Raw genomic sequence first — 26,312 nt, forward strand, 5'->3', positions numbered from 1 at the left:
AAGGATTAAGTTGTAGCTTGGATAACAGCTAGAACATTTTTAAATTTAATTAGGGAAATTGTAACGATTGAAATATTTTTAATTATATATTGTGATGAAAGTAGAAATGATTAAGTTGTGATTTGGAGGATTATATAGGCAAAACTATTTGGGTTATTGGGAGACTTTAAGATGTGAAAATGAGTAACATAAGGGGAAAGCTCTTTTTAACTAGGGAATTGTAATAATTGAGATGCTATTAATTGTATATTGTGTTGAAAGCAGGAATGGTTAAGTTGTGGTTTGGAGGAATATATGGGGAAAATTATTTGGTTTATTATTATTGGTAAATATAATTAATTGATTTGTAAGAAATTGGATTGCATGGAAATAATTGGAATATTCATGTTCATAGTGATTAATATATAAAAAAAGATAGTTATATAACTAATTGATTTATATTAAAATGTTGAATTTGTATTAAACAATTGTAATATTACATAATTAACCAATGTGAGGATGGATATAAAAATAGATGACAATGGGAAGGGGTATAATATAGAATAGAAGGGAAAATTTGAATTTGATTAAGATTAGAGATGAGGATGAGGGTAATACTGGTTTTTTTAAAAAAACAGATGTATAAATATGGCAAAAAGGAAATATAGAAATTATAAATTTAATTGAAATGACTAAACACTGTTTAAATTTGTGAACCGGCCAAATACTCTGTTCAAAGAAAATACATTGTATGTTTGTATGTGTGTTTGTCTAAAAAATAAAAACAAAACAAAACAAAAAAGGTACGTGCGTCTTATATTCCGGTGTGTCTTATACTCCAAAAAATACGGTAGATACAACACTCTTAAGATATCCCTAGACAATAATGGACAGAGATGACAACTACTGTAGAAAAGAAGTGTTTATTTTTCAGTATTTGTAGATGTGTATGTATGTATGTATGTATGTATGTATGTATGTATGTATGTATTGATTGATTGATTGATTGATTGATTGATTTGATTTATAATCCGGCCCTTTTCCGGAGACTCAGGGCAGCTTACAATGCGTTAAGCAATAGCCTTCATACTTTTGTTTATACCTGCGTAGTAGGGCTTTTGCCGCCCCCCCCCCCAGTGGTGTTCTTTTTTATACAAAGTCAGCCAACCGGGTCCTCATTTTACCTGTCTCGAAAGAATGGAAGGCTGAGTCAACCTTGAGACTGGTGAGATTTGAACTTGCAGTAATTGCAGGCAGCTGGTGTTACTTAACAGTGCTTTAGTCTGCTGTGCCACCAAGGCTCATGTATATGAGTATATGTGTATGTATATTTTATCTTTATAGGCATTCAATTCTAGATTCTAATGACAAACTCCACTACCACTGCTTATAACAAATCAATCCATACTAATTTTACTCCATAACAAGAATACATTAAAATTAAACAATGGGACAATAGCATTCCTAATAACAGAACTCTCTTTGAGCAATTGTGTTCACATATAAAGTTACATGAAAATAATAATACCACTTCCTTTCTTTTTTTTTTTCTTCGTAGATTTTCACTTTGGAAACTTCTTAACTTACCAAAAAAAATAATAATAATCCTTGGTCAGAACTAATTATCCCAAATTGTTAGCCATACCCAGTTAATAAGAAAAAAAAGAACTGAATTTATATTTGCCATACTAAGATCTAGTTAAGTTGATAATTACCAAACTTTGATAGCTAACCATATTTACCTTTATTTGGAATTAGTGCTGTATTGCAATCCCACTAGATCTTCTCTTGCTCAGATTTCCGCTTCAGTTCTGATTATGCTCACCTTGGCTCACATTCACAACAAGAAAAATCAGGAGGTCTCAGCAGAAATTTTTCTCTTCCCTCGAGATTCTTGGCACACTGCTATGCAGCATCCACAACAGCTCTGAGGAATACTGTTTCCATGGTACCCATAAACCATACAAAGCATTGGGATGCCTTGAGAAGCTTTTATTTCCCAGGAGCTTTGCCATGTAGTAATAGGGATATTCCAGAAGACACTAGAATAAGAACTTCTTGTCATTATGTCCTAATAAATTAAGAAGATGATGACATGAAGGCTACTGTTTGTGGGCTGCTAATTCACCCTGCTGTTTAGTTTAAGATTCTTTTTAATACTGTCTTTTGATTATTTTCCCAGGATAGTTTACAAACATGCTGAAAAAATGGTAATGAAACAAAATAAAATAATCAAAGCATAACCGAGTTACTTTGGGAAGGAAAATATATTACATGTAGTCCTAGGAAGAAGAGACATATAAATTACTAAGCAATAAACAAATTTCTATTATACATTTATCATCCTAGATATATTTAAATGTAGGATACATTAAAATTAAGTAAGGATTGGGCAAGTAACTTGGCCACAAAATAGCAAGGGGCTAATAAATAAACTAATTTCTACAGTGAGCAATGGGCATAATAATTTCTCAATTTTCTGAATCTGATGTACTATCAATATCTTTCTTTTTAAAAACCTTTTTGTGGACTCTTAAAAATTGAAGATTTTGTTGAACTGCACCCATAGTTACAAACATCTCTGCATTTCAGATGAACTGTAGCTTCTGAGTGGTTTTCAAGGGCATCTTGAAAACGCATTGCTGCAACCGAGATTAGGAGTGATCCTGAGCAAGGACTTCTCCAGAAATGCATGCAATTGGCACACAAGATGGATATTTGCAAAGTCCCTCCTAACAATGGTTGCCACCTGCTATTTGGTAGGACAGTCAAGCTGGATAAGTATTGCTCCTGTCTAGAACCAGAAATTCAGGGCAGGGGCACAGGGCACAAAATCACAGCCAGATCTTGTTAGGGCTAGAAGTCTGGAAGAATACATGATTAATGATTTCAAAGGCCACCGAGAGATCAAGGAGAACTAGAAGGGATGCAGCACTATTATCGCAATTCTGTCAAAGGTAATATGGAAGTGTGATCAATGCTAGTTTAGAAATAGGAAGGGAAGGTTGAAGACAGGATTAAAAAGTCTCCTACTCTATGATGAATTTACACTACCTGAACTCAATCACATATCTTTTGGAAAGTTTTGATCAACCACAGCGCCATGGATCTAAAATACAAGTACCTGCACTAACAGCCCCAAGGATTCCATTCACTTATTTGTCTTGACCAACTGATTCAAACTCCTTCCAAACAATGCTTCAATCAACTCCACAGACCCTTCATGATCAGATTCCATCTGAGAGTAGATTTGCATGATTATCTGTCAGACCAACCACACTATGGCCCTTCATTCATTGAGGAACTGGATCAAGCTGTCAGCCAACAATCTGTAGATGCAATAAGAAAAATACTAGCTTTTTTTTGTATGTTCACAAGAGAATCCTTAGTAATGGGCTCTTACCCATTTTTAATTAGATTTGCTCTCTTTTTCTCTAAAGATATCCTTCTGGTTCTTAATTTCCTGGAATTCCTGTGTAAAGAAGAGGACTTTCCAGGATCCACAAGCAGTGAGAGATTACATATGCACAATTGAAATCCAACTTTCTCATTCCAGATGGTAACTAAGGCTTCAGCCTTGATATACTATGCAGGAGAATCTCAAAGAAAGAATATTATTATTCTTAATATATACTGCCAAACTGCTGGATACCCAGAAAAACAAAGTTGAAGTCTCTCAGTGCAATAAGTATGATCACTGATTCAGACTTATGCTCTGAAGTTGATGTCTTCTGGCGCAGTAAGTCAAACCACTGAGTCAAGTAATGCAGGGGAGCTGCTACTGGAAACTGGTAAACTAGCTGCTATTCTATCTGATCCCTATTTGATTCCTGGTATTCCAAACTTCAGAAACAAGATCTCATATCCTGTTATCTCATATTAGTGCCTCTTTAAAGCCACAAGATGACTGTAGATATTCTATGACCCCTGCCCTGGGATTGTAGCTAGTCCCATACTCAAAACCCGAAAATGACCATCCTTCTAATCTCTCTTACCAAGTAAAAGTGAATAGAAATAATTCGAAAACTTTAGCTATTAGATCCCAATGGCATTAAATGTTTGGATCTTAACTTGCTCTGAATATTTAGCAGCCTAATGCAAACAAGATAAATTCTCCCAAAGTCTAAAAACTAGATGCTATGTTTAGAAATACTTTTTTCCAAGCTTTTAATCAAATAAAAGAAAAATAAAGAGACTAAAAAGTAACTTGAGTTGTAATTTCACAGAAAGTAATGTCAGTGTAACATGGCTTGAATTCCTCCTTCAGAGAAATTCTCTTCCAGAAACAGATGGAATTTAAAGTCTCAAAACATAATGTCAAATGGTTAATGGGATAATCATATTATTAATGGGACAAAAGGTATTTAATGTACACTAAATGTTTACTTTTCTGTCCCACTCTCTATTTCTGTCATGAAGTTTCCATGCTGGCACTTCTAATTCTCCATATATTCTAAGTGCATTGTACAACACATTCTCTGTTGCCACTGCAGATCAAGATTAGCATAAACCCAGCAGTTTAACATCAGAGCAAGGAGGGTGGGGTTGTGTAGGAATATTTGCATTTTGCTTAATATGGTTATAACCAATGAAAGTATATTTTATTTTTAAAAAATTCTGCCTTAGTGGAAAGTTTTTCAGAAACTCAGACAGTTTCATATAGTTATGCAATAATATGTCTTTCCAAAAACAAAAGATAGGAAGGCAGGCATTTGTAACATTCTAAATAATTTTTGTTTTATAGTGTCAATATATAACTCTCCCTCCCTCTCCCCAGCAAAACTGTGACTAAGAGACTTTGAGTTACATTGCACCTAAAAGTGACCTTGTACTTGTTTTACCCATAGAAGACAGCTGTATGCAAAGCAATCAAGCTGTGTTACTGAATCAAGTGGGTTTTTTTTAAGGAGATATAGTTGGGGTGCAGAAAGGGTGTTGGTCCTACCTGATACACCCATTTTCAGGAGGGGACAAAAGACTCCAGGCATGAGTTGACTCTTGACTCTTATAGCTCTATAGACTGATTTTAAACTGAAGAGATGTCCTCTGCTGACACTCCCAGTTTCGACGATGTCACAGCGAGGCTCTGGACGTAGTACCTGCAATGACACTCCAAGGATACCCCAGACCAGACCCCTCTTAGGGTGGGGGTGGTGTCTTTCGTCCCCTCCTGAAAATGGGTGTATCACGTAGGACCAACATCCCTTTTCCAGGCAGGGGACTCAAGACTCCAGGCATGGGACATACTAAAGTTGGCTGTCCTCACAGGTGGGTATCTGTCTGGTCCTGCTCACCAGTCATTCCCAGAACTCGCTGAAGGACCCTCCTGCCAAAAGCGTCCTCAGCCAAGGCGAAAGAGTCCAGCCAGTAGTGTCTGATAAAAGGCGACGGGGACGACCAGGTTGCCGTTCGACAAATTTCCTCTATTCAAGTGAAGTGACTCTTCTCCACACTGATGGAGAAGCCATGAGTTTATAGGCATTGCACTGCCACCCACAGGCCTTCCTCTGCACCAAAATGTCATCCAGGTAGGATTGTATTTGGGCTGGGCTGGACCTGAGATATGCTCCTATCACTGCCAAGAGTCTGGCCCTGTACTGTAGATGCCTGCCAATGTAGCAAAATCTTAGGTACTGTTTGTGAGATGTTGATATTGGCATGTATAGGTAGGCCTCTGTAAGGTCGGTTGAGGTCAAGAAGTCTCCCTCTCTGACATTCTCCAATATCGAGAGGAGAGAATGCATCTTGAACCTCCAATACCACAGATACCGGTTTAGGACCTTGAGATTTAGAATTGGTCGCAACTCCTCACCCCACTCCGAGACTTTCTGAATGACAAACAGGATGGAGTAATATCCTTGTCCCTTCTGTTCGCCTGGGACTGTCTCTACCGCCCTGATCTCCACTAGATGGTGAATGATGGCTTCCATGTTCCGTCGTTTTGAGGAGGCGTGTGATATGGGACAACAGATAAAAAACCTCGGAGGTGTTGCAAGAAAGTCTATGGAGAAACCGAATCTTATGGTCTCCCTTAACCACATGTCCATAGAAGTCTCCTCCCATTGGTCTACAAAAAGGCCTAGCCGGCCACCAATGGGAACCCTGGTTGTGGAGTCATCGTGATCTCCAAAAGGAGCAATTGCCACCCCCCTGGAAGGATCGCCTATTCTGGGGCCGTGATTGATTTTTATCCATGAGCCCCTGTCCCGACTGATATTGCCTACGGGCGAATCCCCTCTGGGACCTCTGGAAATTCTGTCCTGTACAGGGATGAAAATAAGGCCTCCAAAAAGGAGTGAGGGACGGCGGTCAAACCGCCTGGCGAGAGATGGGAACACCTGCCTCTTGTCCCTAGATTCCACTAACACTGGATCTAAGGACTCCCCAAATAATTTTGTCCCCCTAATTGGGATAGATCCCAACCTCCACTTCCACTTGGTGTCTGGCTCCAGCAATGGCCCTGGCTCCAAACTTGGTGGAGTTAAGTGTGGTTAAGCAGCGATCACCTTATTGAAATCTGCTGCGTTCTAAGGTCACTGACCAGTATCCTGTCCTGCATTTGTTTCAACCATAGCAGCAACACTCTGGTAAAGAGAGAGGCCGCCATGGCTGTCTTAATGGCCCAGGCAGCTGCCTGGTGCGCCTTATGCAGTGCCAGTGCCAGTTTTCTTTCTTCCGGTCTTAAGGTGAGGGTAGCAGATGAAGATGTCAATGCCACCACCAGTTCATCGACCTCAGGGGTCTGAAGAAGCTTGGTGAGGTCTAGTGCCATATTATAGAAATTCTTGTCGAATGATGTGGGGCTGGGAAAAACTCCCGGCAACGCCCACTGCCATTGAATGATATCCATAAATAGTGGGGGCGCTGGGATAGCCTCTGCTTCCATCAATGGTTCAGAAAAAGCAGGCCAGCGGGGTCATGTTCCCCTATAACATTGTCCTCTCTGTTCAGCCCCAAATGGGTAGAAGTCTTGGCCTTGAAAAGCAAGGCCTTAAATAAATGTGACCTGAACAGACCCTTAAAGACCGGTTGGTCAGGTGTCAAGCCCTCCTCCTCCGACAGCTCTTGATCAATCTGTCCCTCTTCCATAGAGACCGAGCCTTCACTGCCCTCAGAAGAGGCGGAGGAGTCGGAGTAGTGACAAGATTCAGGGGCCTCCTGTTGCTGACCTGGTTGGAACCTCCCTTGGTGTGATACCTCCAGGATCACAAAGCCTGTCTGGCGGGTATGGGCTGTGCCTGCCTCAAATCCTCTTTGCACCGCTTCCGAGATCCATCTTTGTATCATCTGGGATATATCCCCCACAGAATCCTTCGCCAGGTGGATCCCCACTGCAGTCGGAGTGAAAGGGGTCTGCTACTCCTACTCACCTCTCTACCCTGAGGTAGTGGTGAAAGGGACTGTAAAGCCTGCAGAAGGGCCTGATTCAGATAGCTGACCTACATCTAGCTCAGCAGCCGGTGCTGCCTGGTCAGGAAAGGGATTAGCAATGACTTCTCTATCCACTATGGGACTGAGATGTTGCCTTTTCTCCGCCTCCATGGCCTCTTTTCCAATCTGTTTTTCTAAAGCCTTCTGCAATCTTTTCTCAGCCCTCTCCTGAGCTTTTGAGGGTCTTGTAATGGAAAGCACTTTAGCCTTTATTTTGGCTAAAATTTGCAGCCCCTTTGCAGCCCCCCTGCTTCCACTTTTGGACCTTTTATATCCACGCCTGGATACACGAGCAGGAGCCACTTGAGAGTAATACTCCTCAGCCATCTCCCTCTGGTCCTGAATAGGAGCAGTAGATGCCATTTTGAGTATTCAGAATTAGAAATTCAGAAAAGGGTTCAGTGTGGGCACTGACAGGAATGAAAGTCCTGCACTGCACCCAAAAACTCCTCAAATGGCCACTTTCCACAATACTGTAATAAATCTGACTTTAAGAGACTGCAATATATATCACCACTCCGACGTTAGCAGACTCTTTCAAAAGGTGCAGTGGTCATGTGACTGTCCAAATGCCAGGAAACCGGCCACCACCCTGAGGCTGCTCTCCTTACAAGGCAGGCAGCCAAGGAGGGGGAAATCCTCTGGTATTCAAGGTCTGCACTCCCTTCTGAGCTGGCAGCCTTGAGAGCTCTCCGTAAGCGTGCGCTAAGCCGCTGCTGTCGTCCTCGGCTCTTTCGTGCTCAAATTGAAGCTCCGGCAAGCACTGTCCCACCCGGGAGTCAGGCTGGCCGCGGTGCATCTTCCCCGCACGTCCACGCTACCTCCGATGTCTCCTATCACCGTGCACGGGCCCCCCGCTCTTCAGCCTGGCTCCCAGCCTCCGAGCAAGTAGAACAAGTTTCCTGAGCGTTCCTGGACCAACGCCTGTTCCCGCTCTTTCAAAATGGTGCCCGCTGTCAGGGAGGTTTGTGTATTCAGCCTCCTGACAGCCGAATCCTCAGCACCGAAAAAACTTTTGCTTGAGCAAACAGCAGCTAGAGCCGAGGCTCTCTGAACTAGCTGCGCTGTAGTCTGTAATCCCAGCCTCACCAGATAACGAAAAAACCTTCCAAATTTAACCTGACTCTATCTACTTATAGAAGAGAAGCCCAGAGAGCTTTTCCTCCACAAGTCTGTTTGAGCTCAAGACTGAGTCGAAACTGGGAGCATCAGCAGAGGGCGTCTCTTCAGTTTAAACTCAGTATACAGAGCTATAGGAGACAAGAGTCAACCCATGCCTGGAGTTTTGAGTACCCTGCTTGGAAAACGTAGTAGTCTCACTATAATTATCAAGGCCTGAAAGGTTCTGTGGTGATTTATAATGGTTGCAAGGATATTTCTTCATGGTGAGGTCTCTCTCTCTCTCTCTCTTAGACTAGTTCTTTATGTGAAACATAAGGATATTCTAGTGCTTGTGTGACCTTTTGTGTTAAATAGTAGTATTTTTATGTACTATAAATTATTCTATTGTGAATTCTAATCTATTTTTGTATATCTGTTATAAAGCTTTCTAATCAAAGCAAAGGTGTTGAGGGAAATATTTGTTAATTTACTGAACTTATATCTTCCCTTTGTTAAGAGCGGCTTTTAATAACTCCCTGATTTGTCCTTTGACAATTTAGCAATATTTCTTCTCATTTATATTAAGATTTGTTTTGTTTTATTTTATTCATCCTGTCCTTAATATCAGAAACTGTTTAGCCTTGAGAATTATAGTCACAGGTTCAAGTATATTTTTTTAATCCTGGGGGAGGGAGGGAAGGAAAATTTACCAATTGCTCAAGGTCAGGCCTAATGTTCACTGACATAAGCAGGGTTTTATTATTGTTGTTATTGTAGTTATCATTTAATTTGCAACTGTCAGGCAAATCTTCTCAACTAACGGTCAGCACTTGGTTAGAGTTAGATAAGGGGGCTGGACAAGTTTCTATGTGGCTACATAGTGATTTTATACTTATCCCTCTTTTCATCCCTTTCCCTAGCCAGTCCTTCTCTTACATCAACAAGGCACAACATCTGTAGTTCTGAGAATAAGCATGAAAATTCAAAAGTATGTCTATGGTAAAAAATGCAAAAACTAATGATATATGTATGTATGTATGTATGTGTGTGTGTGTGTGTGTGTATGTGTGTATGTGTGTGTGTATGTATGTATGTATGTATGTATGTATGTATATGTATGTTTTTCTTTTAGCCAGGTTTTTCCTCCGTAACCAAGATTTTTCTACAGCCCTAGCTCAGTGGAGTCACATCCACTCGATTCTGGGCTTTTTTTTTCTGGCAGCCAGCAGGCCCTATGCTGCCCTATACTGCCTAGTGAGAGACTTATATAGATCTATTTCTGGCTCGTTAGCCATCATCAGTAAGCCACACCCACATCTCACATATCCTCCCTGTAAATGTACAATATCTATTTTCTTACTTTTCGTAGGTTTTATGTGTGTTTTTCTTTTAGCCAGGTTTTTCCTACGTAACCAAGATTTTTCTACAGCCCTAGCTCAGTGGAGTCACATATATATATATATACATACATACATACATACATACATACATACATACATACATACATACATATATATATATATATATATATATATATATATATATATATATAAAATAGATTTTGGAATAGGAAAATAAAAAGAGTTCTAAACTGTGACCAAATATACGCATCTGTTACTGCAAAAGATATTCTCTAAACTCCTTTTCACACTGTTTCTAAGAGGACAACAAACACTGCAGAAAGTAAATCCTTGTCTCTCTAACTCCAGTATAAAATGTTTAAGAGTTTTGCCAATCAGTAAGGGGGCAAGCAAATTGATTTTGAAAGATCAGTGGTCTCTTTTAGCATAAGCCAGCTTCCTTACCTGCTGATGATGTGAATGTGTTAAAATAATGAAATGATTGTGTTGTCAAAAACACTCTTAAGATTATTGTACTATTTGTATCATGGAATATGAAATAAATTATAAAGCATACATTAAAATATGCATTGTTGTATTACCATAGGCTACAATCATATATAGCTTTGCCCTTCTCATTCTTAAAGAAGCACATGTGAAAATATCGCCCAATAGATTGCATCCATCATAAATGATTCAGCATAATTGTTTTTATTTTATTTCAATTACTGTCAATCCTAAATACCTAACTCAATATACAAATATAGAACTGACGGTGTGATTTGTCATCCCTGTTTAGCAATAAGGTCATTTAGGAAAAAGGAAGTATATATCATGAAAGCTGAGATATCTTGAAGTTGGATGTGGACTACCTAATAAAAAACCATAGTGAGTTACAAAACTCATCAAGTAACCAGGGAGTCTCTTCAGAGTAACCTCTTAGAGAAAAAGCAGGGCACAAAACTATGTCAAATGAAGTACCTCTGAGAGAATTCTATATATTAGTCTTATTCTTTTAGACCTGAGAGCTATAGCAATTGAAGCCTTTTTGGTATTTACAATTTTAATGTAAGCCATGTAGCAATAGCAATTATTGCATATTTCAGGCATTTGCAGATACATTTCCTTAATTTAATTTTAAAGGTTAAATTGAAAGCTCATCATGTTACAAAATCTGCAATGGCTTTCCAATTGGCATAATTAATGGAGTGTTTTCCTAAAAATATTTGTATTTTGCAAAGATAAAAGACAGATGTAATTTCAAAACCTCCAGCTTCATGAAAACATTTAAAATGATAATTTTAGTGAATATGACATACAATAAAGGATAGTTTTATTTTGAGTTTTTGTACTGATTGTCAACGTTGTTCACATTTTAATAAAATCACCATGTGTTCTATGTTTATAACATTTTAGCTAATATCAAATCCTTAATCATAACAGCCTAAGACTACTTTCAGAAAACTTTGAATGGTGGTTGGGAAGGAGAAAAAAAAGATTGGATATCAGAAAATGTTCTGCTCTGTCCAGCAACCAATCCTGCTACATTGATGACTGAAATGCAGACATCTTGCAACAACATACACACACACACACACACACACAATTTAAATCACAAGCCTAACTGCCTTACAAAACCTGGTCAAGAAAAGGGTGGAAAGTAGCATGACAGATCAACGTTTTCTAAATCTTTCAATTAATGTACTAACTAATGTGAATAATTAGAAAGCATCTCAACTTCACCATTTCAAACATAAGAAAAGTTAAGAAAAGGGGCGTTGGTCTTACCTGATACGCTCCTTCTCAGTGTTCTGAGAGAGACTCCAGGAATGGGTTGACTTCGTCTCGTAGCTAATTGGACTGAGTCTGTCAGAGCTGTGCGGACATTACCAATGGTCCCCAGCTTTTGGCGAAGGCGTAGTGACAGACTGACGTGCCTCTGTTCTAATAGTGCTCACCTTTGGACTCAAGACCAGATGGTCCCCAGGGTGGAGCTGGATTCTCTCTCAGCACACCAAGAAGGAGCATATCAGGTAAGTCCAATACCCCTTCTCCAGTGTGCTGACGAGAGAATCCAGGAATGGGAAATACAAAGCTGACTTGTCCTACGGGTGGACCGCAGTCTGGTCCGGGGTCTTCTGATCAGTGTGAACCCTCTGGAGGATTCACCTGCCAAAGGCCGCTTCAGCCAAAACAAAGGTGTCCAGCTTGTAATGCCTAATGAAAGGGGATGGAGAGGACCATGTAGCTGCTTGACAAATCTCCTCAATAGAGGCCTGCGTCGCCTACGCTGCTGTCGTGGCTGTGCTCCCTGTGGAATGGTTCGTAACCCACCAAGGTACTGGAAGAGCCTGCAGTTCATAAGCCTTGGCTATGGAAGCCCGTATCCACTGGCCCACTGTTGATGGTGTGACCCTGTTGCCCAGTGTAGAGGGCTGGAAGGACACAAATAGGGACTCTCTCTCCCTGAAAGGGGAAGTCCTCTTAATGTATATGCGGAGGGCCCTCCTTACGTCCAAGGCGTGCCACTTCTTCTCCAGGTGTGTACTGGGCCTGGGCAGAAGTCTGGCAGTATAAGTGTCAGCACTAGGATAAATGCATCACGTGCTGACATCAACTTGGGAACAAAGGAGCGGTCCAGCCGCAAGACCACCCTGTTGGGGTGAAATATACAGAGGTCCTTTCTGACAGAGGGCCGCCAGTTTGGAAATCCATCTGGCTGATGTGACGGCCACCAGGAAGACCACCTTGCAGGTGAGGAAGCGCAGTGTGGCCGATCTCAGTGGCTCAAAAGGGAGCCTTGGTAAGCGAGTGCAATACCTTGGTCAGGTCCCAGGTAGGGTACTCCAGACCTCCTGGAGGCCTGAATAGTTCGAATCACTCTGGAAGAGTAATTGTCCCTGCTCAGAACTCTCCACTCAAGTTCCAGATTGTCAGTCACAGCTATTGAGGGTCCGGGTGGACCAAGGTCCCCTGGCTGAGGGAGATTCTGTCCAGTGGTATCTTCCATGGTCTGGCCATTGACAGATTGACCAGGTCAGCAAACCATGGTTTTCTGGGCCAGTGGGGGACAAGAAGAAGGATCTCTGCCCTCTCGGTCAACATCTTCCGGATCACTCTTGGGATGAGGGGAAGAAGAAGAAAGGCATATAGAAGTCATTGAAGCCAAGGACTGCGGAGAGCATTGAACCCCTCCGCCCCCAATGCCACAAACCTGGCGAAGAACCTGGGCAGCTGGCTACTGTCCAGAGTAGTGAACAGGTCTACGACCAGGAGGCTGAAGCGATCTGTCAGTTCCTCAAATAATGTGAGGTGTAGACGCCACGCCGAGTGGTCGACTGTGGCTCTGCTGAGCCAGTCCACCTGCACATTCGTTACTCTGGAAATATGTTCTGCCCTGAGGGACAGAAGATGTCTCTCTACCCAGAGGCCTAACTATTCGGCCTCTTGCATGTGGGGCCTGGAATGGGTATCCCCTTGGCGGTCGATATGGGCCTTGGTGGCCACATTGTCTGTCAAGACTAAGACATGCTGGTCTGACACCATGTCCTGGAACCGCTTGAGGGCCAGGTGGACTGTCCTGAGCTCCAGCCAGTTGATATTGTGACTGAGGTCTGCCTGTGTCCACTGACCGAGGTCTGCCTGTGTCCACATCTCCAGTCATTCTGGACTGGAGATGTGCCGCCCAGCCAAAGAGGCTGGCGTTTGTAGTAACAGTCAGGCAGTTTGGCTCCTTGAATAGACTTCCTACTGTGATTGCCTGGGAAGTCCACCACAAAAGGAGCAGATCACTCCCGGTGGAACCGTGACCTTGGCTGCTGAATTGCTCCTGCTGGACCACTGGTAGGGCAGGAGGAACCATTGTAGGGCTCTGGCATGCAGGCGTGCCCATGGGATGATGTAAATACATGATACCATCTTGCCCAGGAGCTGTGACAGAAGGGCCAGGGGTACTGTTCGTTCCCTTCTGACACAACTTGCCAAGGCCTTCAGGCTTGTCTGTCACTCCTGGGAGAGGTAGACCTTACACTCTAGTGTCCTAGGTGGAGCAAACAGTTCGTCGGAGACAAGTGGCTCTTGTCTACATTTATCAAAAACCTGAGGTCCTGGAGTACCTGGATTGTGATCTGCAGATGCTCCCTCGCCTGGGGGCCAGAGGACTGGATCAGGGTATTGTCCAGATAGCACTGGTCTTGTCTGGGAAGAGCCCAGAGATGAGCCGCCAATGTAGCTAGCAGCTTCGTAAACGTCCTGGTCACTGACAATAGGCCGAAGGGCAGGGCCCTGTATTGGAAATGTTGGCCCGCACAATGGAAGCAGAGATATTGTTGATGTGAGGGCAAGATGAGAACATGTAGATATGCCTCCATCAGGTCTATCAACATGAGGAAGTCACCCTCCCAGACGCTCTCCAGTATGGACTGGAGTGATGCATCTTGAAACACTTGTAGACAAGGTGTTTGTTTAGCCATTTCAAATCCAGAATTGCCCTCCCCCCCCCGCAAGGTCTTTGGGATTACAAGGAGAATAGAATCCCAGCCGTCGTTGGTCCTCTGGAACCAGTTGGATCGCCTGAATGTCCAACAAATGTTGTATTGCAGTTTCCATGAGGACCCTCTGAGTTGTCCCTTGAGATGGGCAATGAATGAAAAACCACGGGGGTGTGGAGAGAAATTCCTCACAGCTCTGACAGACTCAGTCCAATCAGCTATGAGACCCATTCCTAGATTTTCTCATCAGCACACTGGAGAAATCTTAAACTCCTGTGCTATCTTCCCACAATCATTTTCCATTTTTGATATGCAGAAATCTACACAGTACTCTGCAATTTAAATAGTAGCTTACCTTTACCTTTTTTTACTTTATTCAGCTGACTAGCCCTAATTTCATTTCTGACTATTGCTAGGTTGGGCCTAAGGGAAACAATACACCTCTCTACTCTATAGTAGATGGGGATATGATCCAAAATGTTTTCACTTTCACAAATTCAGCTAATTGTTCCACACTTTAATTTTAAAAAAGCTATCTAAGTTATGTTCAATTCTGCTATGCAAATATCATGTCTCCAGAAAGGGTTCTTCATTCGAGCATCAATCCAGAAATTTGTGCATTTTCATATAGGTTGTGAAAATTATTTCCAAAAGGTTGATGCCCTGAAAATTTAAATAATTGGTTAAAATTCGTAACTCTCTCTCTCTCTCTCACACACACACACACAGCAAGCATATTCTTGATTAGTAGATAATACTGAATTGAACTCTGCATGTGCAATATGTACATTTGAAATGTAAAATATTTTTGCCGAAAAATGGATGTCACCTATCATTGGAATTAAAGTAGAATTACGTAACAAATGTATGAAATAAGTATAGAAGTTTTCTTCATCTAATTATAGAATTATAGTAGCAATCCTGGCTACTAGGTTATACTTTAGAAACATATTATAGAATGGGTTAATACAATAATAGAACTGAAATTAAAAAAAAATCAAATGGGCCCATTAAATTTCAAGCAGCATATTATTGCACTGAAGGATATGTATCATTAAATATATGCAGTTCCTTGTCTACTCAAGTAACAGTATATCTACTTTCATAGATCATATTAAACCTAATTTTACTGTAATTATGCCCTATTTTTCAGTAAACCAATTTTTACTCTCAATGGTATCCAAAAAAATTTTTTCCTGACCAATGCCATATATTTAATTTTAGTATTCTTGACCATAAAAATGGAGAATTCTTGTGAATTGAAAATAGTTTCTCAATTGTCCCACATGGTAATTTAACTCTATCAAAGTTAAACTGTATCTTCAATCCTGAGTATTGCTTAAAAACATGAAGGAGAAATGTCAGGGGGAAAAGCAGCATCGTATTGCATTATCTTTAGTTCACATATCCACCATTGAAAGTAATCCCAAAATAGAAAAGAATTAGGAGCAAAAAGCATAATAAACTTCAAGATTTTATTCTTGCCCCAGCCATACAAAGTCTATAGTATTAAAACACATCCCCTCTGGTTCAAACTATGCCTTAGCTATTTAAATGGAAGGACATACAAATCATATGCTCTAACATGCAGTGTCTGTACTCTTCTTTTTATGTATATAATAATAAAAATAAACTCTCTTCATCAGAAAAAGAATAAAATAGAGCTTTCAGCTGCGTCATGATTTTGAAAAGATCCATTCCCAGTGTCAGGTGGAGCCAAATGGGAGTTACTGAATAGCACACATCAACACACTGGATTATTCCCCCCAAGACAATACTCTGAGCAGTTCTGATACTCTGTGATGTGCAAATGAGGCACTTAGTCCTAAGAAAGTGATATTTGTTTAGTAAACCTCCCAAAGAACATCAGTTATTGGTTGCATTAGAAATGTAAATAGTAATGGACTTCTGGCGGTGACGTAAGTTTGTGGCGGCACGGAAAAAGAAGAGCTCTGTTCCCAGTGCCGAATTTCTAAGTTTTTGGAGCCCTTTTGGACGAAGATCGGTCCTGGAGGGATCGGCAGTAAGGAGGGGAATCTTTGGAGGAGGCGAGGAGAGGTGCAATCTCCCGCCACACCAAGAAGGACCCTCATTCTGAACTTAAAAGAAGCTGGCCGGCGCGGCTGACACAGAGGCCCGACGCCCCGAGAGATACCAATGGGAAGCAAAATAGTGAGTATGGTGCAAAGACTGGCAGTGTGAGCGAACTGAGAATAATTTAAATACTTTCATTCTGCAGGAAACCGAAGAGGAGAAGCCGACTTTCGGAGGGGCAGCGGGCAAGAGAAACGGGAGGCAAACAACGAGGAGAGTGAAAAGGAAGAGGGCGAACTTTAACCAGATGCAAAATTTAAAAGACTGAATGCTAATATATGAGAAAATAGAATGTGGAGAGAAGCTTGTTTAAATAGCTGGATTAAGAAAGGAATTGGACACTACATTTACCCGTTTTTTTAGCTGCCCCAACGGAAAGAAAGAGGTTGTTTGGCAAAGTAAGAAACGCTTACGTGTGACTGTGCAGATTGTAGATCGCCATATTGAAACATTTTAAGCCGGAAAAGAAATCAGAAACGGAAGAAAAGGCTATAAAAAAGAGATACTGGAAATTTTTCAAAAAATTTACAACAATTTGGATATAAAGAACTCGTGAAAACATATCATTACTCCTTTTTTCCCTCTTCCTCTGGTTATAATCATACACTTACAGTTAACTTGTTAGTCTTTTCATATTTATTCTTATTGACTTTGTAGTAAATTAATTGAAACGTTATAGAAATATAAACAGTACATATTCTACATTGAACTTATAAACAACCTATAAATATTTTTTAGAATATCTTTTAGAATTATTTATAACTGCAAAATTTCATATATAAAATAATTTATAGCAATTGTTATTAATTGTTTTATAATTTAGTAGATTATTAATTATTAATTATTGAAGTATTAGATTTTATTTAAGTGCTTATAATGTCATTTCAAGTTTAGTATTTATAATAGTATTAAGTATTTATATAGTAGTTATTAAGTATTTACTATTTAATTGATTGACTGAACAATTGATAGATTGACTGATTAATTGACTGAATAATAGGTAGGAGTGCTGACTTTGGAGAAATTGTATAAGTATTAAGGAACCGAATATATGAAAATAAATTAGGAGTGAAGTAGTCCAAGATAATTGGAGGTTAAAAAAAAAAAAAAGGAAGGAAAGTAGAGAAAGAAAGAAGTTATATAGAATTTGGATGGTGATTTGGGAGAGGGTAGATAAGATATTGGTGGAACAATACAGAATACTTAAGGAGATGACTAGTACCACTACAACGACGCTGAAAGCAGGGAAGAAAACCGCATCAATACTAGCTGGACCATCGGCCTCCCCAGTGACACAGAAGAGGGAATGTTTTCGTCAGAGAAGCAGTGAACTGTATTAAGTATGCCAACAATGCAGGCCACACTCATGACAATACAAGAGACTATGGTTAAGATGCAGGAGTGTATGACTAGGAATCACGAAGAAACCAGGAAGGACATGGATGAGGTTAAGAGAGAGGTAAAGAGTGATATCCAGAAGATAGATGAAAAAATGGATTCGATACAGGAAATTATAACAAAAAACGACCAAATGATAATAGCCATAGAAAAGAAAACAGAACTGACTGAAGAAAAATTGGAATCTTTAGATTTGAAAATGACGGGACTAAATAAAGAATTAGAAAATACTGTGGCGCAATTAGAGATGGAAAGAGCCGAATTTTATTTATGTTTCCAAAATGTGGCTGAAGACAGAGAGGAGGATCTAACGTTAGTAATGGCAGAGATGATAGCAGACGCCCTCCAAAGAGAGAAGGACGAAATAATAAACGAATTGGACAAAGTATACAGAGTCCATACAAATTATGCTCGACAAAACAAATTACCCCGGGAAGTACATATACGATTTGTGAGAAAAAAAGTCAGAGACATTGTATATAAAATAACAAAGGACGATCCCATGTTTTATAGGAACAAAGAAATAATTACCCTGAAACAAATCCCTAAAAGAATAAGAGAGATGCGGAAAGATTATTGGTTCTTAGCCACGTTACTAAACAAGAGATACATACTTTTTAGATGGATAATACCAGAAGGGATGATGGTAACATGGCAGGGAAAAGAAAATAAGGGTGGACACACAAAGCAAAGCAAGAGAACTACATGATCAAGTGATGGGTAATGAAATAACAAGTAATAGTAAAATGGAATTGGGACGGAACGCCAGAGGAAAACAGAGACGAGAGCGTGAAAGAGTGTTAAAGGAAGGAGAAAAGGAGGAGGAAGGAGAGATTCAAGAGGAAGAAGAAGTACAAACGGGTGGGGGGGGGGCAGGAAGAAACAAAAAAGAAACAACAGGAAAACCACTAAGAAATGGAAGAAGATTTAAAAATTCTATCTTTGAATGTAAACGGTCTCAATTCACCATCCAAAAGACACCAAATCTTAAGAAAAATTGTGAAACAAAAAACAGATATTGTGTGCCACCAGGAGGTACATATAAGAAAACAAGATGAAAAATATGTACAATGTAAGAAACTAGGCAAAGCATATGTAGCAATGGCGGAGGAGAAAAAAAGAGGGGTTGTAGTATATGTGAAAGAAGGAATAGATAGCAATTTAAAATATGTTGACATGATAGGGAGAACAGTGATGATAGAGTTGAAGATCAACAGTAAAAACATTTTATTGGTGGTTATATATGCTCCAAACAGCCGACAATTAGAATTTTATAAAAATGTACATGAGAAAATAATAGAACAAAAAATAGAAAATGTATGTTTGATCGATGATTTTAATGTGATTATGGATGTAAGAAAATATTACAAAAGTGGTCAGAGAAATAAAAGTAAGAAAAATGTACTGCCTAGAACATTTAAAGACTTAGTAGAAGAGTTAAATATGGTAGACAGCTGGAGATTTTATAACCCGGAAGTTAAAAATTTTACATACTATTCGAACCCACATAGGTCCTGGTCCAGGTTAGACATGGCATGGGTTACTAATACGTTAATGCCAGAAATAGAATCCGTAGAAATATTGTCTAATAAATGGGCGGATCATAACCCAATAATGTTAACATGGAAGGGATGGTGGAGAAAAAAAAGTAGATGGACAATGAATACACAGATTTTGAAAGAAAAGGAATATAAGGAGTACATGGAGAAGGAATTAGAATTGTTCTATAAGGAAAACACAAAACAACACACCACCCTGCAAAATTTATGGGACACAACTAAGGCATACATAAGAGGCTTCACAATAGCCTGTAATGCAAAATGGAAAAAAGAGAGGGAAAAAGATTACAATAAAGCATTAGAAGAAATTCAAAAATGGGAAAGAAAATTACAAGAGAATCCGGGAGATGAGTAAATTAGGGTTAATTGGATGGCAGCGAAACACAATTTGAACATATTAGAACAGGGGAAATATGCAATGACATTGAAATACATGAGACAGAATTACTTTGAGCAAGCAAACAAGCCGGGGAGATGGCTAGCATTTAGGTTGAGGAAAGAGAGAGAAAAAAGAACAATTCAGAAATTACAGGACAAAAAGGGTATAATCCAACAGAGTTTAGAGAAGAAAAAGGAGATAATAATTCAATACTATCAAGAGCTTTATGAGAAAGATGAAGTAACAACAGAGGAAATAGAAAAATACCTAAGTGGTGAAGGGATGCCAATATTAACAGAGGAAGAAAAAGAATTACTAGACAAGGAAATTACTATGGGGAAGTTAAAAGAAGCATTGAAGAGACAAAAAAATAACAAAACACCGGGGACCGACGGTCTACCAATGGAGTTTTATAAAAGTTTAGGGGACTCATTAAATGAGACACTATTAGAAATATATAATGAGGCATTGACGGAGGCAAAGTTACCAAATACATGGAGGGAAGCATATATTTCCCTGATACTGAAAGAAGGAGCAGATACCACATTAATAAAAAATTATAGACCAATCTCCTTATTAAATACCGATTACAAAATTTTCATGGGCATAATTGCAAATAGGATGAAAAAAATACTAAATAATAGAATACATCAGGATCAAAACGGTTTCTTGCCTACAAGACAAATAAAAAATAATATAAGAATGGTAATAAATGTTTTAGAATATTATGAGATGCATCCAGAAAGACAGGTAGCACTGATATTTCTGGATGCACAAAAAGCATTTGACCAAGTTAATTGGCAGTTTATGACACACCAAATTAAAAATATGAAATTCGGAGAGAAATTTACAAGAATGATATCGTCAATATATAAGAACCAAAAGGCTAGTGTATTAGTAAATGGGGACCCAACAAATTTTTTTGGAATAGGTAAAGGAGTAAGGCAGGGCTGCCCATTGTCGCCCTTACTTTTTATCATGACTCTGGAAAACTTGCTAATTAGAATTAGGTCAAACAAAGAAATAAAAGGATTAAAAGTAAAAAAAAGAAGAATACAAGGTCCAAGCCTTTGCAGACAACCTTGTCTTCTTCATAGAAGATCCAATAAAAATAACACCCAAATTAATAAAAGAAATTGAGGAATTTGGAAATGTAGCCAGTATAAAAATTAACAAGGAGAAGACTAAAATGATAACAAAAAATATAACAGCAAAACAGGTAGAGAAATTAGCAAAAGATTCAGGACTGCAGGTAGTTAAAAAAGTGAAATACTTAGGGATAAATATGACAGCCAGAAGTACAATGATAAAAGAGAATAACTATGGACCTTTGGTCCAAAAAATAAAAGAAGATTTGGAAAAATGGGGAAAATTAAAATTGTCATTGTTGGGGAGAATTGCAGCAATAAAATCAAATATACTGCCAAGGCTCCTTTATTTATTCCAAATAATCCCAATAAAATTGGACAAGAATTTTTTTTTAGCAATTTGGACAAAATAACTACAAAATTTGTGTGGGAAGGAAAAAAATCAAGAATTAAATTAAGTATATTACAAGATGATAAAACTAGAGGCGGATTTGGACTCCCGGCATGGGAAAAATATTATAAAGCCTCAAGTTTAACATGGATTAAAGAATGGGTAACCCTGGAAAATCAAAGATTATTAAATTTAGAAGGCCACGATTTAATGAAGGGATGGCATGCCTTTTTATGGAGTCCCAGAAATAAAATATTTAAGCATTTTAATAACCATATTATTAGGAAATCATTAATTGACATATGGCAAGAGATAAAAAACAAACATTATATGAAAGTTCCTGGCGGGTTATCAACAATAGAAGCAACAACTCATCCCAATTTATTAGTAAAACAAAAACGGTTAAGATACAGAGGAATATTAGATTCACAAGGAGTATTGAAAACAAGGGAAGAACTTAATGAACAAGGAATATTAATAGACTGGTGGCCCTATTCACAAATAAAAATAAGATACAGAAAAGACTAGGAGGAGGGAGGAATAGATCCAAAACCAAACAGATTAGATAAATTATTAGAATCCAAGGAAGGAAAACTAGTTTCAAAAACTTACAAATACTTATTAGAATTTGACTTGGCAGAAGAACTGGTTAAAGGATAGATGACAGCTTGGGCAAAGAACATCGGACATAATATACAGTTAGAAGATTGGGAGAGGGTATGGGAAAATAATTATAGTATGACAAAATCGGCAGCATACAAGGAGAACCATTATAAGATGAGGTACAGATGGTATCTAGGTCCCTCGAGGCTAGCGAAAGTGTACCCGAATGTAAATCCTGTTTGTTGGAAATGTAAACAAGCTCAGGGTACTTTTTTCCATGTTTGGTGGCTTTGCCCAGAAATAAAGAAATATTGGAAAAAAATAAAAACATGGATAGTAGAAATAATAGAACAAGAAATTGAATTAGAACCAGAAGTTTTCTTATTAGGCATGATAAAAAGGAATATTAGAAAAGATATAAAATATTTAACACTACACATAATTACGGCGGCCAGACTGGCAATAGCACAATTGTGGAAAACAGATCGTATGCCAACAGATCAGGAAGTAATTCAAAAAAATTATACATGCGCAGAAATGGATAAATTAACTCTAGAATTAAAAGACAAGGAAGACTCAAAATATTTTATAGTATGGAATAGATGGTATAAGTGGATAAACCAAAGGAAAAAAGGGTAAAGATAAGAATTAGGGGAAATGCAAGTAATAAAAAATGCACCGTCAGATAGATAGAATAGGTAAATAAGTCACTGTTTGTATATCTGTATATATGTGTTTATATAATCACATGTATTTAGTTCGTTAGTGTAACTGTGGATTGAAAATGTAAATTTTATGAGTGAGAAAATTTGTATATTTTCTCTTTTTTTTCTTGTCAATATTTTTAAATTCAATAAAGTTTGTTTTTTAATTTTTTTTTTAAAAAAACCTAAGTTGTTCGCTAATTTTGAAATGTTATAAATAAATCATTCTTATTTCTTCAGTGTTTTTTCATGAAACATATTCAATAAATTGAAATGCCTTTAAAAAAAAAGAAATGTAAATAGTAATAATCTAAATAGAATACAACACTGACATTACATGGATCTACGTGATTTGCAATAGTGTGAAAGCACTGTAATTCAGAAAATACCATTTTCAGATATATATTTTAAATAGGAAATGAATAACGGCGGTAGAGGAAGACTATTTCAAAACTGTCAGTGACCTTTCATATTAACTTCTAATCAGGGATATGCTGCTATTTGTGTGAAGCTCACATAGCCCACATTATTTCAAACCACATGAACATCAAGGATTTGCAGGGCCCAAAGTAAGTAAAGTAGGCTAGTGATTATCCAATAACATCATACAATGCTACACTTTACACCAATTTGAAGATTGAACCCAAACTGTTTGTTTTCTATAAAACAGGAATGTGTGGAGAAATCAAGGCTAAAGCCTGAAAGCTCAAAATGTATTTTTTAAAACCTTTAAATAATTAACTGTCTTATGAGTGCCTTTGGGGAATATTTTGAAAGGCCTAAAAAGTAAGCTCTGTTATTACAACCAGTGAGTGAGTGAAGATACACGTTACCTTCTACTCTGTTTTAATCATTTCAGCAATCCATTTAAAATGCCAGGATGTTTTCCAGTTATGCCTTTTTCCTGCTAAATTTACTAATATTACATCTTACCATTTTCTCCATGTTATCACTTTTTAAAGCTTAAAATATGACAATTAGTTTCCTACAGAAAAAAACTTGTTTTTGAAGTAATCAAGAGCACTTGCAATTAAAGTTTAGATGATACTGAAACTAAAGACCACATTATATTCTAACATATCTATTCTCATGTGTTAATTTACAACCTAACACCACTTCAAAAAAAAAAAAAACCTTTTGAATTTTTAATGACATTCTCTCTCTACCATCCTATCTTGCTCACTGTTGTTATTAGACTATTTTGATTATAATGTTTTACATAGTTAATTCTTCAAAATTACCTTGTGTAACAGCCCTATTGAGTCAAAGCCTGTTTTACACTTCAGACTTTTCAAAATGTGGTTGCTAGATCTCACATGAACTTGTTGGAAAAGTACACACACCCTCTAAAACAGAAAAGACATGTTTGTAGAACTATTTTTTTTTTTACTTATCAACCAATAGCAACACTAATTCTGTATCAATTCCTATCATGGATTAGCATTTTACTCAGATAATTTTGATCATGTATTATCTTGTCTAACTCTAGTTAAAGTACGCAATTATCCAAATAAAAGTAAAATAGCAATATATAGCATTTTAGCAAATAATCTGCGGAATTATAACAAATATTAGAATGTATTTTAGAAAGAAAGTAATGTTTTTTCCTGTATTTCTTTTCATATTTTATCAGACTATTTAAAAGCCTCCAAATAAAATCTCTGATGTTAGGTTTATAAAGTCATATTCTTTTTGTATAATATTTTATTTTCAGTTTCAGAAATAGAGTTGAGAACAAAGTTGGAATTTATTTTTTACTTTGAATCAAAACAAACCATTATATTCTTAGATTTCTGCCAAAGTGAACTGAAAACTGAGCCAGTTTATTTGTTCCAGGTTTGGGGTGAAATAAAATCAAGATATGGCAGGACTACTTCACCTTGTCCCTTTTCCCTGTTTCACAGTGTTTGTCCAACCCCAATTCCTCAGCACCTTTCATTCCATTTGGCTATTATTAATGTCATCAATATTTCAGCCTGGTACATGCCCTACCCCACCCCACTTAGTCAGTCACCTCTACTGTTTTAGCCTGGACTATCATACTGACTCCCTTGCCCCAATTTTTCCTCTTTTTTCTCTGCCTCCACCAACGTCCACTTCGGCCTAAAAAATAATCCCATTTTGTTCTATGCAAAGACAAGACATCAAAAAACAGCCAAATCAACTGTTACATGCATGTAATAGTTAATACATGGAGTTTTTTTGGTTCGTCCCAAATTGAAATATACAGGAAAAGAAATTTTCATAATAACAAATCTTCTAACATAATACTGTACTCTCTTGGAAGATCTAATTAATCAAATTATAAACAGCAATTTAGAGATCAAGTGCAGGAGCTTAAAATGACAGCCTCTGTACTTGTCAATTTCATCTCAGGTATATCAACACTAGCAAGCAAGACACTACTAAACCCTCTCAGTTAAATTTAAGAAAAGTAGTGTAATACTGCATCAGGAATTCTCAAACTTTTCAATACCAAGACAATCTAAAGTAATAAATCAAAATTAATGTGACCTACCATTTGTGTTAGGTACAAACATGTTATAAATTTACAGTATTAATAATCTATATAATCTATATATGAAATAAAATAATGGTTAAATTATTGGATTAAATGGAATGTATGAAGATCGACTTTTTCAGCGCTGTTGTAACTTCAACTGATTGATAAAAGAATGGTGGTAAATCAAGAACTACCTGGAAGTATATAAAATATGTATAAAGAAATAAATCAAAAGTTGTGTGTGTATATATCTCAAATAAAGCAAAAACATACAGAATCATCTATGCCAGGGGTGTCAAACTCATGTCGTCAGTGTCGTCACATGACATATTGTGACTTTTTTCCCCTTCGCTAAACTGGGCATGGGCTTGGCCAACATGTGACGCATCTGGCCCCTGGGCCATGAGTTTGACACCCCTGATCTATGCTATACAAGCAGCAAATGCAGTTATGGTCTTGCTCTTGCACTGCTAAAATCCAGTAGTACTGGTCTACAAAGAGAAACCCTCAGAAATGAAAGTAGCTTAATTTTACCAGAATTGGGTCACTTATAAAGGAAAATTAAGTCTTGAGTATTAATTGGCTCCAGTTTCCAAGATACAGCTTCAGGCCAAATTTGCAACAAAATAATTCAAAATTATGAGGGGGATGTGCGATTATGCTCTATAACCTTTCTGCAAAATGGGATGTAGCATTGAGAATGGTGCCAAATATTATAAATTTATCTTTTTATAGTTGCATGAAAAACTGACAAGATTAAAGTTCCATCTTTATTATTTGGTATCTAAACTATGCTTTTTGGTTTTCTCTTGTAAACTGCAGTAGGATCATCCCTGGGGAGATTTCAGCAGTAATCGGCAAGCATGGACAGACTCCATTTCCCTTGGTATCTTTTCTCCATGCCTGCGATATCCTGATGGAATCTCTCCCCATCCTCATCACTCACTGACCCACAGTTGAAAGAGAAACAGTCTAAAATGCAAGTGTAAGAAGTGAATTTTTAGTGACATGTTTACACCAAGTGCTTTATAGGACCTAAGCAAATTTTCCACGTGTTTTTCATAGTCATCTGCCTTGCTGTTCTCAAAATGAAGACCGTACTTTGTCAAGAAATTACAAGGTATCATGATCAGAGGCGGTATTCAGCTGGTTTGCACCAGTTTGGGCAAACCGTTAGCGGAAAATTGGCATGGTTCACTGAATCTCTGTCTGGCCACGTCCCTCATCCTGCCCGCCTGATGCTCACTCGCCC

At 38.3% G+C, this 26,312-nt stretch overlaps 1 protein-coding gene and 1 pseudogene across 10 annotated transcripts in view; both read right to left on the reverse strand.

The window, feature by feature from the left end:
• SSBP2 (single stranded DNA binding protein 2) overlaps positions 1-26,312 on the reverse strand; it is a 166,167-nt gene that overhangs the window by 121,719 nt on the left and 18,136 nt on the right. The gene's annotated exons all lie outside the window — the stretch shown is intronic.
• Positions 1,515-7,773, reverse strand: LOC148115081 (uncharacterized; annotated as a pseudogene). Its single transcript, XR_015732727.1, has 2 exons — positions 7,419-7,773; positions 1,515-7,310 (listed from the first exon to the last, which is right to left on the reverse strand). The product of XR_015732727.1 is annotated as an uncharacterized LOC148115081 (transcript).

Source organism: Pantherophis guttatus, chromosome 2 (assembly GCF_059756535.1).
Source record: "Pantherophis guttatus breed Tessera chromosome 2, ASM5975653v1, whole genome shotgun sequence".
NCBI classification, from domain to species: domain Eukaryota; kingdom Metazoa; phylum Chordata; class Lepidosauria; order Squamata; family Colubridae; genus Pantherophis; species Pantherophis guttatus.